Source organism: Ranitomeya variabilis, chromosome 3 (assembly GCF_051348905.1).
Source record: "Ranitomeya variabilis isolate aRanVar5 chromosome 3, aRanVar5.hap1, whole genome shotgun sequence".
NCBI classification, from domain to species: Eukaryota; Metazoa; Chordata; class Amphibia; order Anura; family Dendrobatidae; genus Ranitomeya; species Ranitomeya variabilis.
In genome coordinates, this window is record NC_135234.1 from 147,350,043 (window position 1) to 147,369,497 (window position 19,455).

At 43.3% G+C, this 19,455-nt stretch overlaps 1 protein-coding gene across 1 annotated transcript in view; it reads left to right on the forward strand.

Moving 5' to 3' along the window:
- STS (steroid sulfatase) overlaps window positions 1–19,455 on the forward strand; it is a 470,812-nt gene that overhangs the window by 304,721 nt on the left and 146,636 nt on the right. The gene's annotated exons all lie outside the window — the stretch shown is intronic.

The window sequence follows — 19,455 nt, forward strand, 5'->3', positions numbered from 1 at the left end:
GTGTCTGACAGGGGATCCCAGTTTGTTTCCAGGTTCTGGCGATCCTTTTGTGCTAGGATGGGCATTGAGTTGTCGTTTTCGTCTGCCTTTCATCCTCAGACTAATGGACAAACGGAGCGAACTAATCAGACTCTGGAGGCTTATTTGAGGTGTTTTGTTTCTGCAGATCAGGATCATTGGGTGACCTTCTTGCCGTTGGCTGAGTTTGCCCTTAATAATCGGGCTAGTTCCGCTACATTGGTTTCGCCATTTTTCTGCAACTCTGGTTTCCATCCTCGTTTTTCCTCGGGACATGTGGAGCCTTCTGACTGTCCTGGGGTAGATTCTGTGGTGGATAGGTTGCAGCAGATCTGGAATCATGTGGTGGACAACTTAAAGTTATCACAAGAGAAGGCTCAGCGTTTTGCCAACCTCCGCCGCGGTGTGGGTCCCCGACTTCGTGTTGGGGATTTGGTATGGCTGTCTTCTCGATTTGTTCCTATGAAGGTCTCCTCTCCTAAATTTAAGCCTCGCTTCATCGGTCCTTACAAGATATTGGAAATCCTTAATCCTGTGTCCTTTCGCTTGGATCTTCCTGTGTCGTTTGCCATTCACAACGTGTTCCATAGGTCTTTGTTGTGGCGGTACGTTGTACCTGTGGTTCCTTCTGTTGAGCCTCCTGCTCCGGTGTTGGTTGAGGGCGAGTTGGAGTACGTGGTGGAGAAGATCTTGGATTCTCTTCTCTCCAGGCGGAGGCTTCAGTATCTGGTCAAGTGGAAGGGCTATGGTCAGGAGGATAATTCCTGGGTGGTTGCCTCTGATATGCATGCGGCCGATTTAGTTCGTGCCTTTCACGCTGCTCATCCTGATCGCCCTGGTGGTCTTGGTGAGGGTTCGGTGACCCCTCCTTAAGGGGGGGTACTGTTGTGAATTAGACTTTTTGGCTCCCTCTTGTGGTCACTAGTGGTATGACTCTGGGATTGTCTTTTTTTTGTTTGGCACTCACCTGGGTCGTTAGTCCAGGGGTGTCGCTATATTAACTTCCTGGATCCTTAGTCCAGTGCCTGGCATCGTTGTAATCAGATCCTTCTGTTGCTCCTGTCTGCTGGTCCTGGCTCTTGCAAAATTAAGCTAAGTCTTGCTTCTTTGTTTTTTGAGTTACTTGCTTTGCTACTATTTTTGTCCAGCTTGTACTAAATGTGATTTCTGACCTTGCTGGAAGCTCTAGGGGGCTGGTGTTCTTCCCCCGGCCGTTAGACGGTTCGGGGGTTCTTGAATATCCAGCGTGGATATTTTAATAGGGTTTTTTGCTGACCATATAAGTCATCTTACTATATTCTGCTATTAGCTAGTGGGCCTCTCTTTGCTAAATACCTAGCTCATTCTTATGTTTGTCTTTTCCTCTTTCCTCACCGTTATTATTTGTTAGGGGCTTGTATCCAACAATTGGGGTCTTTTCTCTGGAGGCAAGAAAGGTCTTTCTTTTCCCTTCTAGGGTTAGTTAGTTCTCCGGCTGGCGCGAGACGTCTAGAACCAACGTAGGCACGTTCCCCGGCTACTTCTATTTGTGGTGCTAGGATTAGATATATGGTCAGCCCAGTTACCACTGCCCTAGGAGCTGTTTTTTTGTGTTTGCAGACTTGGTAGTTATTCCTGAGACCCTCTGCCATTGGGGTCATAACAGGCTCCATCCTGTTGTTGCAAATTGTATTTTTGGGAGTTCTGCTCTTGGGCTCCCTCTGGTGGTTTGAAGTGGAACTTAGCAGCTGCTTTCACTAATCGGTTCCCTGGCCTTGTTATTTAACTGGGCTTTTGGCTGTAGTTGATGCCAGCTGTCAATGTTTCTTCCTGTGGATTCGGTCCTTTCCTGGAAGTTCTCTGTTGGCCAGTCCATTTCAGCTTAAGATAAGTTCTGCTAGTTTTTGGGTGTTTCCCTGCTTTTGACCTTCTGTTCAGTTTAAGTTATGTCTCTTTTGTCCAGCTTGTCATTATGAAATATTCCGGCTAGTTGGAAGCTCTGGGGTTGCAGATTTGCCCCCTCCACACCGTGAGTCGGTGTGGAGGTTATTTTTGTAAACTCTGCGTGGACATTTAGTTTTTATACTGACCGCACAGTAGCCTTTTCTATCTCTGTCTATTTAGATAGTATTGGCTTCCTTTGCTAAAATCTAGTTTCATTTCTGAGTTTGTCATTTCCCTCTTCACTCACCGTCAATATTTGTGGGGGGCTATCCTTCCTTTGGGGGTTTCTCTGAGGCGAGATAGTTTTTGTTTCCATCTTCAGGGGTAGCTAGCTCTTAGGCTGTGAAGAGGCATCTAGGCAGAGATAGGAACGCTCCATGGCTATTTCTAGTGTTGGTGTTAAGAGTAGGGATTGCGGTCAGTAAAGCTACCACCTCCTCAGAGCTTGTTCATTATTTGTTTTACCCACCAGGTCATTTCAGTGCTGCTCCGTAATCACTAGGTCATATCAGTGATTTCTGTCTGAGGAGCTGCCACCTCCTCTGAGCTTGTCCATGATTGGTTTTACCCACCAGGTCATCTCAGTACCGCTCCGTAACCACCAGGTCATAACGGTACAGCTGGCCCACAATGTGTTAAATGCATCTCAAAAGAGGGAAGAGAAAGTTCTGAGTAATTTTTTTCTTGTTGCTTGTTTCGTCTTTTTTTTTCCCCTTGATTTTTGGATGGTGCAGGAGCTTGGTGCTGATATGGAGGTTCAGGGTCTGTCTGCGCGTGTTGATCATCTCGCTGCAAGGATACAGAGTATCCAAGATTATGTTGTTCAAACTCCTGTTTCTGAGCCTAGAATTCCTATCCCTGATTTGTTTTCTGGGGATAGATCTAGGTTTCTGAACTTTAAAAATAATTGCAGATTGTTTTTTGCTCTGAGACCCCGTTCCTCTGGTGACCCCATTCAGCAGCTGAAGATTGTTATTTCTCTGCTGCGTGGTGACCCGCAGGATTGGGCATTCTCCCTTGAGCCAGGAGATCCTGCATTGCTCAATGTAGATTCATTTTTTCAAGCACTTGGATTGCTTTATGACGAACCCAATTCTGTGGATCAGGCAGAAAAAATTTTGCTGGCTCTGTGTCAGGGTCAGGAAGCGGCAGAGATATATTGTCAGAAATTTAGAAAGTGGTCTGTGCTTACAAAATGGAATGAGGATGCCCTGGCGGCTATTTTCAGAAAGGGTCTTTCTGAAGCTCTTAAAGATGTTATGGTGGGGTTTCCCACGCCTGCTGGTTTGAACGAATCAATGTCTCTGGCCATTCAGATTGATCGGCGCCTACGTGAACGCAAGGTTGTGCACCATATGGTGGTGTCCTCTGGTCAGAGTTCTGAGCCTATGCAATGTGATAGAGTTTTGACGAGAGCAGAACGGCAGGAGTTTAGACGTCAGAATGGGCTGTGTTTTTACTGTGGTGACGCTACTCATGCTATCTCTGATTGCCCGAAGCAAACTAAGAAGGTTGCTAGGTCGGTTACCATCAGTACTGTACAGCCTAAATTTCTCTTGTCTATTACCCTGATTTGCTCATTGTCGTCCTTTTCTGTAATGGCATTTGTGGACTCTGGCGCTGTCCTGAACTTAATGGACCTAGAATTTGCCAAGCGCTGTGGTTTTTCCTTGGAGCCTTTGCAGAATCCTATTCCCTTGAGGGGGATTGATGCTACGCCATTGGCCAAGAATAAACCTCAGTTCTGGACACAGTTAGCCATGAACATGGCTCCAGCACATCAGGAAAATATTCGCTTTTTGGTGTTGCATAATTTGCATGATGTGGTTGTGCTGGGGTTTCCATGGTTACAGATACATAATCCAGTGCTGGATTGGAAATCTATGTCTGTGACTAGTTGGGGTAGTCAGGGGATACATAGTGACATTCCTCTGATGTCAATTTCCTCGTCCCCTTCTTCTGAAGTTCCTGAGTTTTTGTCGGATTTCCAGGATATATTTGAGGAGCCTAAATCCATTCCTCTGCCTCCTCATAGGGACTGTGATTGCGCTATTAATTTGATTCCTGGCTGTAAGTTCCCTAAGGGTCGACTTTTCAATCTGTCTGTGCCAGAGCATGCCGCTATGCAGACTTATGTAAAGGAGTCCTTGGAGAAGGGGCATATTCGCCCGTCTTCGTCACCGTTGGGAGCAGGGTTCTTTTTTGTTGCCAAGAAGGATGGCTCCTTGAGGCCCTGTATAGATTATCGCCTTCTCAATAAGATCACAGTCAAATTCCAGTACTCTTTGCCTTTGCTCTCTGATTTGTTTGCTCGGATTAAAGGGGCTAGCTGGTTTACCAAGATTGACCTTCGAGGGGCGTATAATCTGGTTCGCATCAAACAGGGTGATGAATGGAAAACAGCATTTAATACGCCCGAAGGCCATTTTGAATATCTTGTGATGCCTTTCGGGCTCTCTAATGCTCCATCTGTGTTTCAGTCCTTTATGCATGATATTTTCCGGGAGTATCTGGATAAATTTATGATTGTATATTTGGATGATATTTTGTTTTTTTCCGATGATTGGGAGTCTCATGTGAAGCAGGTCAGGATGGTATTTCAGATTCTTCGTGCTAATACACTGTTTGTGAAGGGGTCTAAGTGCCTTTTCGGAGTTCAGAAGGTTTCTTTTCTGGGGTTCATTTTTTCTCCCTCAGCTATTGAAATGGACCCTGTTAAGGTCCAGGCTATTTATGATTGGACTCAACCTACATCTGTGAAGAGCCTTCAGAAATTTTTGGGCTTTGCTAATTTTTATCGCCGCTTCATTGCTAATTTTTCTACTGTGGTTAAACCTCTGACCGATTTGACCAAGAAAGGTGCAGATGTGGTGAATTGGTCCTCTGCGGCTGTGGAGGCCTTTCAGGAGCTTAAGCGTCGTTTTACTTCTGCCCCTGTGTTGCGTCAGCCAGATGTTTCTCTTCCTTTTCAGGTTGAGGTTGACGCTTCTGAGATTGGGGCATGAGCTGTTCTGTCTCAGAGAAGTTCTGATGGCTCTGTGTTGAAGCCGTGTGCTTTCTTCTCCAGAAAGTTTTCGCCTGCTGAGCGTAATTATGATGTCGGCAATCGGGAGTTGTTGGCTATGAAGTGGGCATTCAAGGAGTGGCGACATTGGCTTGAGGGAGCCAAGCATCGTGTTGTGGTCTTGACCGATCATAAGAATCTGATCTACCTTGAGTCGGCCAAGCGGTTGAATCCTAGACAGGCTCGGTGGTCTTTGTTTTTCTCCCGTTTTGATTTTGTGGTCTCGTATCTTCCGGGATCTAAGAATGTGAAGGCTGATGCCCTGTCTAGGAGTTTTTTGCCTGATTCTCCTGGAGTCCGTGAGCCGACTGGTATTCTCAAGGAAGGGGTGATTCTTTCTGCTATCTCCCCTGATTTGCGGCGGGTGCTTCAGAAGTTTCAGGCTGATAGACCCGACCGCTGTCCTGTGGGGAAATTTTTGTTCCTGATGGTTGGACTAGTAAGGTGATTTCTGAGATTCATTGTTCGGTGTTGGCTGGTCATCCTGGGATCTTTGGTACCAGAGATTTGGTTGCCAGGTCCTTTTGGTGGCCTTCTTTGTCACGGGATGTGCATTCCTTCGTGCAGTCCTGTGGGATCTGTGCTCGGGCTAAGCCCTGCTGTTCTTGTGCTAGTGGGTTGCTTTTGCCTTTGCCTATCCCTGAGAGGCCTTGGACGCATATTTCCATGGATTTTATTTCTGATCTTCCTGTTTCTCAGAAGATGTCTGTCATCTGGGTGGTTTGGGACCGGTTTTCTAAAATGGTCCATTTGGTACCTTTGCCTAAGTTGCCTTCCTCCTCTGATTTGGTTCCTTTGTTTTTCCAGCATGTGGTTCGTTTGCATGGTATTCCGGAGAATATTGTGTCTGACAGAGGTGCCCAGTTTGTTTCTAGATTTTGGCGGTCCTTTTGTGGTAGAATGGGCATTAATTTGTCTTTTTCTTCGGCGTTTCACCCTCAGACAAATGGACAGACGGAGCGAACCAATCAGACCTTGGAAACCTATTTGAGATGCTTTGTGTCGGCTGATCAGGATAATTGGGTTACCTTTTTGCCATTGGCCGAGTTTGCCCTTAATAATCGGGCTAGTTCGGCTACCTTGGTTTTGCCTTTTTTTTGTAATTTCGGTTTTCATCCTCACTTTTCTTCAGGGCAGGTTGAGCCTTCGGACTGTCCTGGGGTAGATTCTGTGGTGGACAGGTTGCAGCGGATTTGGACTCATGTGGTGGACAATTTAACATTGTCTCAGGAAAAGGCTCAACGTTTTGCTAACCGCCGTCGGTGCGTTGGTCCCCGGCTTCGGGTTGGGGATTTGGTCTGGTTGTCTTCTCGTCATGTTCCTATGAAGGTCTCTTCCCCTAAGTTAAAACCTCGTTTTATTGGTCCTTATAGGATTTCGGAAATTATCAATCCGGTGTCTTTTCATTTGGCCCTTCCAGCTTCTTTTTCCATTCATAATTTGTTCCATAGATCTTTGTTGCGGAGATATGTGGTGCCCATGGTTCCCTCCGTTGACCCTCCTGCTCCGGTGTTGGTTGAGGGGGAGCTGGAATATGTGGTGGAGAAGATTTTGGATTCTCGTCTTTCAAGGCGGAAACTTCAGTATCTGGTCAAGTGGAAGGGTTATGGCCAGGAGGATAACTCTTGGGTTTTTGCCTCCGATGTCCATGCTGCCGATTTGGTACGTGCTTTTCATTTGGCTCGTCCCGATCGACCTGGGGGCTCTGGTGAGGGTTCGGTGACCCCTCCTCAAGGGGGGGTACTGTTGTGAATTCCGTTCTTGGGCTCCATCCTGTGGTTGCGAATGGTATTTTTGGGAGTTCTGCTCTTGGGCTCCCTCTGGTGGTTTGAAGTGGAACTTAGCAGCTGCTTTCACTAATCGGTTCCCTGGCCTGGTTATTTAACTGGGCTTTTGGCTGTAGTTGATGCCAGCTGTCAATGTTTCTTCCTGTAGATGCAGTCCTTTCCTGGAAGTTCTCTGTTGGCCAGTCCATTTCAGCTTAAGATAAGTTCTGCTAGTTTTTGGGTGTTTCCCTGCTTTTGACTTTCTGTTCAGTTTAAGTTATGTCTCTTTTGTCCAGCTTGTCATTATGAAATATTCCGGCTAGTTGGAAGCTCTGGGGTTGCAGATTTGCCCCCTCCACACCGTGAGTCGGTGTGGAGGTTATTTTTGTAAACTCTGCGTGGACATTTAGTTTTTATACTGACCGCACAGTAGCCTTTTCTATCTCTGTCTATTTAGATAGTATTGGCCTCCTTTGCTAAAATCTAGTTTCATTTCTGAGTTTGTCATTTCCCTCTTCACTCACCGTCAATATTTGTGGGGGGCTATCCTTCCTTTGGGGGTTTCTCTGAGGCGAGATAGTTTTCCGTTTCCATCTTCAGGGGTAGCTAGTTCTTAGGCTGTGAAGAGGTGTCTAGGCAAAGATAGGAACGCTCCACGGCTATTTCTAGTGTTGGTGTTAGGAGTAGGGATTGCGGTCAGTAAAGCTACCACCTCCTCAGAGCTTGTTCATTATTTGTTTTACCCACCAGGTCATTTCAGTGCTGCTCTGTAATCACTAGGTCATATCAGTGATTTCTGTCTGTGGAGCTGCCACCTCCTCTGAGCTTGTCCATGATTGGTTTTACCCACCAGGTCATCTCAGTACCGCTCCGTAACCACCAGGTCATAACAGGGGCCATCAACCTTTGTGCAGCATTATATGAGGCATAGTATTCTATGGAGCATCTTATGGGGCCATCATTAACCTTTTATTCAGCATTATATGGCATATTTTATGCCATATTTTAATATGGAGCATCTTATGGGGCCCATCATGAACTGTATGGAGCATTATATGGGGCTCCTGATTCAATATGGATATTCAAAAACACTTAACCTACTGATGTCTCAATCAATTTAACTTTTATTGGAATCTATTTTTATTTTTGAAATTTACCAGTAGCTGCTTCATTTTCCACCCTAGGCTTATACTCGAGTCAATAAGTTTTCCCAGTTTTTTGTGGCAAAATTAGGGGTCTCAGCTTATACTCAGGTCGGCTTATCCTCGAGTATATACGGTATGTATGCATGAGGTTTTAGAAACAACAATGTGCTTGTATAGTTTATGAAGCAGAAAACACTTAAGGAAAACAACTGACTGTTCTATTCCTAAAGCATTTTCTTTGTTGGCTTATTTGCCATTTTTGTGGCTGCTTTGCTTTTTGCATCCGTTCTTTTTAAATTTATATATAAAATATTGAGGTCCAATCAGAATCAGCCTGAAGAAGGATTGGGTCACTTCTTTTTGGTGCTCGTGACTTTCAAATCCTGAAACCGTTAAAAGAAGCTAAAAAATATGGAACATATGCTCAGCATGTCTTTTGGACATTACTGCACCTATGTTCAATATTTTAACATTTATTGAGTTCTTATTCATAAAAGACAACATGTGCAAAAATCCTTAAAGAGTAGGGATTAGAGATGAGCGAGCACTAAAATTCTTACTCAAACCGAGCCATTCCTAATGACCAGATTATTGTTTCAAGTAACGAGTATAATTGGAGTCAATGGGAAATTCAAGCATTTTTCTGGCAGACCCTACAAGGGGGTCTGGGGGGCAGCGAAAATGTTGAATTGGATGGAAAAAGTGCTGAATTGAAGGAGAACAGCACGAGGAAGACCCCTGAAGCATCTCTGACTCCCAGATTTCTGCTAAAAAAAAAATGGTGTCACACTTTTATTTCACTTTGAGGGATGACAATAAAACATTCAAAATCAATGGGAAATTGAAGTTTACAGGAAAACAATGTTAAAAAACATTATTTCCTGTATAATGACTTGTATATACTATTACATTTCAGTGTAATTTATGAAGGTAGCAATAAATGCCAAAAAAATGATGGAAAAGGGATGCATATACACCCTGTATTGGAGATAAAGGAGGGCTACATACACATTCCGTTCAAATTGTCATTCAGAGGTACTCCTAGACTCATAAAGGCTATGAACTAAGTGGAAAGCCTGCCAAAAATGTAATACTGAGTCATTCTTACACCCTTGAAGGCACGAACTGTAGTATCTCATTCAAATATTGTCAGCAAAGTGTAGTTGTGGTAATTTTACACTCATGAAAGCTCTGCACACAGTGCAAAACCTTTCAGAAATTACAAGCAGGGTCAGCCATACACCCTTGAAGGAATCAACTGTAGTGCCTCATTCAAATATTGTGAACAAAATGTAATTGTGGCACTTCTACACTCATAAAAGCTTTATACTATATTATATTATATTATATTATATTATATTATATTATATGGTCATCCATACAAATTTGAAGCCAACTAGAGGGCCTTATTAAAATATTTTTTAAAATTGTAGTTGCTGTAAGAAAAAATGATAAGGGTGTCATCCATAGACACTTGCAAGGCAATAGCTGGTGAGCCTCGTTCAAATATTTTTAAAAGTGTATTTGCTATACTCCTACATTCATACAGGCTTTGCACAAGTGCACAGCCAAGAAAAAAATATAACTAGTGTAATCCAGTAGTGTAATCCATACACTCTTCAAAGCAACAACTGGAGGGCCTCATTCAAATATTAATCATGAAAAACACATTATGTGGAGGCAATCCAGGCTTTGTTCATATTCATTAAAGTGAGCATGTGTAGGCTATTAATATAAACCCGCAGCTGTCTGCCTAGCTTTTTCTAGTTATTAAATATAGGAGAACCCTACATCATTTTTTGAGGGGTGGTCCCCAATTTTAATAACCAGGAAAGGCTAGGTATACAGCTGTGAGCTGACATTACTAGCCTGGGAACCTTTATAAATATTGTCTCTTTCCCTGAATATTGACATCAGCCCCCAACCGTCGGCTTTTTCTCTGCTGATTATGAAAATTAAGGGGGATTCCTCACCTGTACGGCATTCTTTCCCACATTATGGTTTATGTCTGGGATCAATGTTATTCAAACTGGATGGTGCCAAGTTGTGACCGTTCAGACTGAGAACCCTTGAAGAATGAGCTGCTGGGAATGCAGCGTCAGTGAATAGCGGTGATATCATCAAGGTTACCTTAGGTCACTGAAGCTGCATTTCGAGCCAGGCCCCTGAACTGCAGTAACCTCAGCACCGTCAGAAAAAGTCAATCAGCTGAGCGCTGTTCAAGCTCAGTGACTTCACCTCAGTTCAACTCAGTGAGTTCACCCTTGTTCACTGCAGTTCTCTCAGCATTGTCCCCTGCTAGCGCTGATTGCAGTGATGTTTGAAAAAGCCGTTAGTGAACATGATAATTTGCCGAACATTGGTGACTTTTGCTGATTTTTAGGAAAAATGCTCTGCAATCTGAATACGAATCTGAATGTGCAACATTTGTGCCGAATTTGAAATTGGCAAACATTTTACAAATAAGTTCGCTCATCTCTAGCCCAATCAAGAAGTGATGCTGTGTTAAAGAGCTCCTCAGAGTGTCCTATTGTGTGATCTCTAGTGTAATCCTGGCACTCAACATGGTGAGAGGAAGGAGGATCAGGGTGATAATTAGGTTCGTTGGCTGGTGAGACTGAACCACGTAGAAAACTGGATGGTCTTGTTTTTTTTGGGTGAACTCTTTTTCTATAGTGTTATATATGACCAAAATGTAACAGATTGCACCCAATTCTCTATGGATGACTAATTGAATCCAAAAATATTTCTCAATGCTTTTTTGGATTGCTATATACCAAAGAAATGTAACAGAAAGCATGTAATACTCTATGTATGAGTAATTGAATCTAAAAATATTTCTCAACGCTTTTTGGATTGCTATATACCAATGAAATGTAACAGAAAGCATGTAATACTCTATGGATAAGTAATTGAATCCAGAACATTTTCAACGCTTTTTGGGAGTGTAATATAAAACTAAAATGTACCACAAAGCACATAATACTCTATGGATGACAATATAGTAAATTTTTTCAAACCAAAAAAGAATATGGTCAACTGCAGCAGATATATATTTTGGAACGGACTGCAAAGCCCTTATTCCTCCCTGCTTAGAATGTATCTGATACAAACAGCAAAACACAAGATTAACCCTTAGAATGACTGTTAGTATGATGGTTCAACATCAGCACCAGTATCAAATCTAGAGGACTCTGATTCATTAAACTGTGCACACACAAGCCTGGACACGCACGCTATACGTTCAATAAGAACTGTCCCTGAGTTGTGCAGTGACATTAGTGAGTCGAGCGCGGTGGTGCTGTTCCTCTTATAACCTTGTAGAAGTAATTTGGCCACGGCACTATAGTAACTGGCAGGAAATTCCCCCATACTTATTGGCTGTGTAACAGGGACCAAACATGTGGGGCGGGGATTTGATTTTCAAGCTCGAGTACCGGCTAATGCTCGCCAAGTGCCAAGTATATTTGAACAACCAGATACTTGAGTGACATCTGAGTATCAATGAGCATTTTCACTCATCCTTAGTGGTGAAAAATTGTTTATTGAATTGTTTATTTCTGGGTTTTTTTCAGTCAAGATGGGGAGCAGAGTGATTGTTAATGAGAAAAAAGTTTTTTGAATTTACCAAATGGCTGCAATGAAACAAAGAGCAAAACATTTTAAGGGGGTCTGAATACTTTCCGTACCCACTGTATATCTACCTAGCATTTCTTATCTCAAAATTTTTGAAAAAAGGTTGACATTTGTAAATGTTTATCTAAACAATGTAATGTACTTTTTTCTATTTAATTGCCTTTTTAAAACCCCCACTAATTGCTCATAACTCCCTACTTGAGGTTTACAGCTTAGGAAATAGGAGTGCATGTGTTGCTATCCCAGATGTGGTTAAAAACTAATGTTTGGACATGACAGGGTTCAGAAGAGAAATTGGACTATTTGATTTTTGATGAGCAAATTTGGCTTGAATAGATTGCCAATGTCATTTTCCATTTGCATAGTCTCTCAGATGCCAAAACAGCAGAAACCTCAAACAATGCATTAAAAAAAAACCCTAAAGGAATTAATTAGGAGTAAGGTTAGCATTGTGAATACACAGGTTCTTCACAGAGCTTAATAAAATTGGAATGTGAAAAAAATGTTATTTCCACTCCATTGCCATACATTGCTACTGCAATAAAATTTATTCATCTGAGGGGGGAAAATATTATTTTTCGTATTAATGCTGCAAAGTTTGAAACTTGAAGGGCCAGCAGGTGGTCCTCGTAATCTACAGAGGGCCAGCAGGTGGACCCCACTATTTTTAGAGGGCCAGCAGGTGTCTTATGGACAGATGAGCCCAAGATAGAGCTTTTTTGGTAAAGCACATCATTCTAATTTCACACAATCTAAATTCACACAAATCTGTCAATGAGTGCATGGAAAAAAGCAAACAAATTAAGACTTGTGGAAGAGAGATATGTAAACAGAATGAGCACAAAGAGAATGAAATGAGCTCCAGCAGATGAAAGCTAGGACCTATCCCTACACTAAACTTAGCTAAGAGTGGGATTTAGAAGGAATAGAATAGATGTTACCTTTACATTTTTTAAGGTTGCAGCAGCAATGATTAAAAAGCAATAATCCCTGACTAGATGCTTGTAATACACTATCCCTACTGTAAAAGTCACCCTACATCAGGGGTGGGCAATTAATTTTCCCAAGGAGCCATATGAGAAACTGGCACTGCTATGGAGGGCAGAACCAATTGGCTGAAATTAAAGGGGCGGTTCGAAACCAAAGGTGAATTTCATATTAAATGTATATCTATTCAGTGTAATCTTCTAATCTTGTTTTCGAATAAACTTCAATGAAAAATTCCCTAATGTACCCTTTACATTCTGACTTCTTTATTTCTTTTTTTTTAACGTCCCATGACATTTTGCTTGAGATTCACCAGTGCATGCTGGGATACTCAATTGGGCCATCATCAGGGGCAATAAGCTGCAATCACTGCCGCAGCCTCTGCCCCTCTCTGAAATGAGGCACCATCAGTGATGTCTATTTTGGAGGCTGGGCTAGTCCTGCTTACCTGATAATTCATCGGTTGTAAATTCTGAGCATACTCAGTATGAGCTCCCTGTGCTATGATCCTTTGAATGCACAGTGACAGTGCGCTCCATTGCTGGCTCTAAAGAGAAGTGATGATCCGGCAGAGACCAGTCCAGTCTCTGAAACAGATGACGCTTTATTTCATGGTGGGGAAAGCAGCTGTTGTAGTGAACGCAGCCTCTGTCCACTAATGACGTCCCATGTGAGTATCCAAAAATGGAATTGGTAATTGGAAGTAAAAAAAAAAAGGAGAGGGGAAAGGTAATTTTTTTAACTGAAATATATTAGAAAAGTGATTAGATTGTTCCCCACCTCTGCTTCACATGCTTAGATCAACATCACATATGGGGCAGGAGGTGACAGGCAAGGCTGAGAAAGCCTTAGGCTAGGGTCACATTGCGTTATGTGACCGCGTTTAACGGACTATGTTACACCGCGGCATAACGTGGTGTAACGTAGTTCGTTAACGCCGCCATTGCCTGTAATGGTGAACGCATCGCTAGCGCACATCCACATTGGGCGTGCGCTAGCGATGTGCCATCATTTGAGTGACGGCCCGTGAACGCTGCTTGCAGCGTTCGCGGTCCATTCCTCGCTAGCGCAGATCGGGGATCTGTGCTAGCGGGATCGGCTAACGCGATCCCTTTTGGGACATTGCATTAGCGCAGTCCATAGCGCTATGCGCTAAACGGACTGCCCTAACGCAATGTGACCCTAGCCTTACTGCAGTCTATGGAGTGGATGTGATTAGCCACAGATCACAGGGGGAGCACTATGAGGGACTTAACCCTTTCCTCTCCTGCACAGGATATACAACAGTACCAGCTGGGAGCGAAGAGGGAGGTAAGGGTTAACCCTCAGATACAATGGTAAGGAGACTTTAGAGTACATGGTGGGGCAGGAGAGCAGCTTGTGGAGCACATAGAATATCCCATCTGCAGGCTGTATGTAGTGGAGGTGAGAGGGCACTTCACTGCTGGACCCTGTATTCAGTAGGAATACCCAGCCCCAGTGTTTTATCTCCTATCATCTGCCAGGAAGATCCAAGGAGATACAGTGGCTACTAATAAGCTGCTCTCCCTGAACATAAACTGCAGTCACAACTTTCATTCCACAGAATGAAAGGAGGCAACCCAGGTGCTGTGACCTGCTCTAGTCTGCAAGCCAGGAACTAAGCAGCCCTGCATCCATCAATGAGAAGACGGGTCGGGGCTACAGTTGCAATGACGAGTACGAGAAAGATAGGTTCTTCTCCAGCTGTCTGTCTGTGTCAGCAAGCCGCACAGGAACAGTCAGGGGGCCAGATGTGGCCCGCGGGCCGCAGTTTGCCCAGGCCTGCCCTACATGAATTGCAGATAAGTTCTGTATTATTAGAGAATATAATCTTTTTGAATTAGCCCGGACAAAAAGCTATTATTGTAATGTAACAGCATTAAGGACTGTTATTTCATCAACCCTGCTGGGTAATATAGTGGAGCGTTTCACTACTAGTGGAGCGTTTCTACTCAGCCTGATATAAAGGAGACCAGGATCTTCTATGCTTAATGTAAAAAGTCTTACGTCACGGCTTAGAAATCCTGTATGCAGTGTGAGAACTCCCTATGTGATGACCACCTGACAGCCCACAGCAAGCCACTTGATTATATACTAATACAACTCAGCGGCTCTTTTGGTTTCCAAAAATGTAAACTCAACTGGAAGGTGGAGCCTCAGAAAAGTATTTTTTCCCATTAATAAGGAGTGGGTCTCCTAGACTGGTAATGAGCAGGCACTTACCCATAGGGGATATACTTATATCAAAGAATGTTAGAGGTAAACCTCTCAAAATTCTTAATGCAGGCATCATAAACACCCTTAAAAATATGCAGCTAGGGTAGCAATCACCCTGGTGATATGTTGGAGGAGAAGGAATAGGACACAAAAAAGATGAAATCCTAGCGTATACTCATGTTTGGATGAGAAGGGGTACATGGGAATAGACCAGAAAAAAAATAAAAAAACACTGGATTTCAGTTTGTGTTCCACCTCTGTCATCCGGTGGTGTTGAGAAGTCTGAGCTAATCATGCTCTTGTTCATTTTGATGAGTCAACCTGCCAGCACTTTCATTTGACAGATGGATGCGATTATTGGTTATAATATCCACAGCTGCACTAAAAACCCACACTGATAAAATGCTAGCAGCAGGTAAGCCAAGACCTCCAATGCATAGAGAGACAGTTGATGTCATGTGTCTAGCTTGGATACCCAATAGTTGTAAGGCACAGAGTAATCACAGAGGACACTGGTGCAGCAGCAAGGTACTCCTTCAGAATCTTCCAAAACGTTTCCCTCCATATCAGAGTACCATGCTCATCAGGGTCTGGGTGATGGAAGGATCTGGTAAAACTGTTTCAGACCTTTGATAGTGTTCCCCTACCTCTGCTGCATATGCTGTGTGTCTCCCTCATCTCTCTTCCTTGGTTGTCCAAGGAACTGTGATCTTTGCTGCCAGCGTTGTCAGATGGGAATTTTTTAAATAATTGTTCAACTAAGGCCTTCTTGTACTGCAATATTTTGTTAAACCTTTCTGCCCTGGGAAGGAGAGATGGAAGATTCTCCTTGTAGCGTGGGTCTAGAAGGGTGACAAACCAGTAATTAATAGGGTTGAGCGAAACGGATCGTTCATTTTCATAAATCGCCGACTTTTGGCAAAGTCGGGTTTCGTGAAACCCGACCCGACTCCAGCGTGGGATTGGCCACGTGGTCGGCGATCTTGGCGCCAAAGTAGCGTTTTGTATGACGCCTTCCCCGCCATTTTTTCAGCCAATTAAGGAGTGTGGGCAGTGTGATGACATAGGTTCCGGCCTGGCTTCTGCGGCGTCATAGAGCCATATTACCGTTCGGACTGCAGTGATTTCCGCAGTCAAACACAACATATGCTTTGCACGGAGGGGAGAGAGAGAGAGAGAGAGAGAGAGAGAGAATATCCACATTGATTTGCATTGGGTTTCGTGTTCCGGTCCGGAACCCGACTTTACAGTAGAATCGGCCGATTTCACGCGATCCGACTTTCGAGAAGGTCGGGTTTCACAAAATCCAACTCGATCCTAAAAAAGCAAAAGTCGCTCAACCCTAGTAATTAATATTGGCCAAAATATGTACAATGCAAGGGTCATGGAAAAGGCAGCAAACATAAACTCAGCCATGGGTGCCAGGCTGACAACAGGAAAGACTTCTCTGTCCCCCAAAAGAGGACAACTGTCCATCTTTTCCTCCTCATCCTCGTCTTCCTTGTCTACAGGCCATCCATGCTGAACAGACAGGATGAAGGTGGTGCGGACACTACCATCTGTAGTGAAGGCAACCAGCTCCTGTTCCTCCTCCTCCTCATTACTCCCCAGTCTGGTTTGATAAGTTGAGGCTAGGCTGTGTACCATCACCCTGTATAGTTTCTTGCTCCATCTCAGCTTGCTCCACCAGCAAAGCCTCCTCTTTATTTGCGAGCAGCGAGCTTTTCAGTAGACAAAGAAGCGGGATGGTGATGATGATTATGGCATCAAAGCCACTCACCATCATGGTCAAATCCTCAATGTTTTGGATAGCTGCATAGATATTAGACATCCATGCACGCTCATCAGCTCTTATATGAGGAGACTTGCCGGAATATGGATGGGCATGTTGAAGCTGGTATATAATTACTTCCCTCTTCTGCTCACAAAGCCTTGCCAACATACGTAATGTTGAGTTCCAACGCGTGGTGACATCGCACACCAGTTGATGATCTGGAAACTGCAAACCCTACTGCAGCATTGCCAGGGCCGCGGCAGTTGTAGATGACTTGTAGAAATGGGCACACATGCAGCGTAATTTCACAAGTAGCTCTGGCAGATCTTGGTAGGTTTTGAGAAACTAAGTTGAGCTTGTTGGTCAGGCATGGTATGGCATGTACAAGGTTGCCAAGCTTCAAAGCCAGCACCAGGTTATGGACATTGTCACAAATGATCATAGAATCATAGATCATAGGATCAAAGAATGTTAGAGTTGAAAGGAACCTCAGGGGTCATTGTGTCCAACCCCCTGCTTATTGCAGCGCAGGATTCACTAAAACATCTCAGACAGATGTCTGTCTAGTCTCTGTTTGAAGACCTCCATTGAAGGATAACACACAACCTCTCGTTGTAGCCTATGCCACTCATTGTTCACCCTCACTGTCAATAAGTTTTTCTAATATGTAATCTGTATCTTCTCCCTTTCTGTTTCATTACATTGTGTCTCATGTTTCCATGTGCAAATGAGAGTAAGGATGATCCCTCTACACTGTGACACCCCTTCAGAAATCTGTAGACAGCTACTAAGTCTCCTCTTGGCCTTCTTTTTTGCAAGCTAAAATTCCCAGATCCTTTAATTGTTCCTCGTAGGACATACTTTGCAGGCCTGACCAAGGCGTAGAGGGGGATAATTGCTTCATGTGATCTAAACTCTATGCTTCTCTAACCACATCCTAGAACTGTGTTTTCCTTTTTTGTTGCTGAATCACACTGTTGACTCATGTGCAGTCTGCGATCTATTAGTATACCCAAGTCTTTTTCACACATGCTGTTGCTTAGTTCTGTTCCTCCCATTCTGTAAATTTTCGTTTTTCTTGCCCTGATGTAGAATCTTTTATTTCTCCCTGTTGAATAAGATTCTATTAGTCACTGCCCATTGTTCCTACTAATCTAGATCCTTCTGAATCCTTTCTCTGTCTTCTCTACTGTTAGCTATCCCTCCGAGCTTTGCATAGTCTGAAAATGTGATCAGTTTACCTTTAGTTCCTTTATCTAGATCATTTATAAAATTTGGTCCAGGAAAGAGCCTTGTGATATCCCACTTGAAATATTATTCCTACTGGATGTGCAAACATTTATTACCACTCTTTGAGTATAGTCAGTGAGCCAGTTATGAATCCACCTAACCATAGCCTTGTAAATCCCATTCTTGGTCATTTTTTCAATAAGGATAGTATGATATACTTTATCTAATGCTTTCCTGAAGTCGAGATATACTATACTGCATTTCCCTGATCCACGGAGTCAGTGATTCCATCATACAAGGAAGTTAGAATAGTCTTGCATGACTTGTTTGCTACAAACCCATGCTGGCTCTAGTTAAATACTGTATTCTTATTCAAGTACTTAAATACATGCTATTTAATGATTTGTTCAAATATCATGCCTGTCTGATCTGTTAAACCTTTAAATCACTCTGTGGCATTAGAATATTTGTTACTTAAACAAATTAATTTCAGCTGAGCCTGTTGCCGCTTCACAGAAGCAGTGCTGCAGTGCTTCCAGCTTGTGACTGATACGGATGACAATTCTGAAATAGAGGATAAGGAGGAGAAGGGGGAAGAAACTGATGTAGGAAATGGAGAAAAACCTGATGCAACTAATGCCCGCAATCTGCTGCATCGGCAGCACGTGTGCAGTTCCATGGTCAAACTCGATCCAGGCCTCCACTAGGTTCACCCAATGAGGGTTAGCAAATGTTGAACAAACTGTGATGCATAACAATTAATATAGGACCATGGTTCATGCACACATTTATGAATGGATCATATAAAGAAATGGTGTAAAGGACCAAACTACAAAAGTATTATTAATATATACCCTACAAGAGACATGGAGTACAGAGTCCAAGATATAATAAAATAAAATAACAATTTTATTACAAAATACATAAACCAGTAACAATAGATTTCATAGTGAGAAAAATAAGGCAATAGCGCCCGGTGGCAAAGAATATTTCACATATCCACATAACACAGGTACAGGATGCAAGATGCACAATAACGAGTCCTAGTGACAAAAAAATCTTAGTAGAGAAATGGACTCAAAATATTAGTTAAATACCTAAAGGTCTGGTAACAGATGGTCAAGGATACAATAAAGGGATGTCCACCTAGTAAACTGAACTAGTATACCAAAATATATAATAAGGCACAGGTGATGTTATGTGATACATGCTGGTGTAATGCTGGGACGGCATACTGGGAAAAATAGTGGCGGCTGGAGACCGAGTACCGAGGGAAAGCCACCACCATGAGGTTGTGGAAAGTCTCAGTGTCCATATTATTTAGTGTTTGGGCCTGTGGGTGGGAGGCTGGGTATTTATGCTTATGTTCCAAGGCCTGAGGGACAGCTGAATGCAATGACAGGTGCAGGTTGGGATGCAACCATGCCGGCATCATGGACAGGGGATTGCCAAACATGTATCACAGGGAAAGAGGCAGACACTGATTGTGGACCCAGGCATTCGGCCCAACTAGTGGGGTACTTTGATGACGTGCCTGAGCATGGTTATGACAGTCAGGCTGGTAGTGGTCAGACCCCTGTTCATCTTGGCACAGCACAGCTTGCAAATGACCGTTTGTTTATCAGCCACACTTAATTTAAAAAAGCGCCAGACTGGGAAACACTTAAACCTTTG